The sequence below is a fragment of the Penaeus monodon genome, chromosome 20 (genome assembly GCF_015228065.2).
Source record: "Penaeus monodon isolate SGIC_2016 chromosome 20, NSTDA_Pmon_1, whole genome shotgun sequence".
In the NCBI taxonomy this organism is placed as follows: Eukaryota; Metazoa; Arthropoda; class Malacostraca; order Decapoda; family Penaeidae; genus Penaeus; species Penaeus monodon.
Window position 1 is genome coordinate 11,668,448 of NC_051405.1, and position 1,282 is coordinate 11,669,729.

The window sequence follows — 1,282 nt, forward strand, 5'->3', positions numbered from 1 at the left end:
TGTCTCTCTTCTCTCCTTCGACTGGCACTGTGCCACCTCCGCGGCATGTGCCAGTAATAATATAACCTAAAAGCTACCCGGCCCTCAGTTGGGCGGAATTTCTTTTTCAAGGTCAGTCAAGGAGGCTTGCATGCATTATATGAAGCCTAATGGGCTATAAATCAGATGGCATTTCACTTATGGGTGTTCTGAATTCAGGAGGAGGGTGTCCTCAGTGCTCTAAGATGCACTCTTCTCACCTTTGATTTATCCTTTTTTTCTTTTCGTTCAACTTCTTTTCTGGTCTTATTTGACTATCTTTTCGTCTTTTATTTATTTATCTAACATTACCGCATATCATAACGCATCTGCTAATATTATTTTTTCGGTTTCATCTAACTTTTTGGCATTACCGTCCATTTTTTTATTAGATAGATAGCATACCGCATTTTTAAAATATTTTATCGAACCTCATTTATTTTAGTTGAAGTTCTTTTCTTCATCTCTCTATCCTTTCTTTTTCCGTTCATATATCTTTGCCGTATATTTACTCCCTATTCCGTTGGCCCCGTTTCCCCATTTCCCTTCCCTATTTCAGGAATGCGTTTACCAACCCTTCTCTCCGCTTCTCTTTCCCACAACATTCCTTATCCGTTTTCTTCCTATTTCCGCTTTCGTTTGATGTTTCGTCGGCCATTTGTCTTGGGGGACGCAGACACGAGATCTCAATTTTTGCCTGAAAACCCGGAGGCAGAAAGCTTTTGTTTCTCAAAGATGGGTTCGCTTGCGTCACTCTCCTCCCATCGAGGGTCTTTGTGAACGCAACCTGAAACCCGACACGACGCTGGGACGTTAATTCTCGAGTCACTGCGTTAGATTATGATCCTTTTTTCTCCTTATTTTGTCTCGTTCCTTCATTTTTTTCGGTCAGAGTTGTCGCGTTTGACAAATAAAAAGACATTTTGTCCGAAACGTGTTCATATATCTTAAGGACACCTGACGCCATAACGTAAACAAAGAAACCGACGTTAATTATCGCACTCCGCTCAGATAATCTCTGTCGCCATTCTTTCACTGCCGTTTTATCATAATTACTGAGTGAAAACTTATCAGATCAAATATTCAAGCTAATCAACTAAGCACAATATATCCGGTTTGAATCATTCTGTAGTTTGTCCACGCTGTTGACTGATCTTTTAATTGAAACTTATGTAAAGAGAATCAAGACAGTTTTGAAGGCGATTGCATTAGGTAGCGTGTAACACTTCCTTGGCGGCGATTTTATAGGTGTTTATAGTCAAAC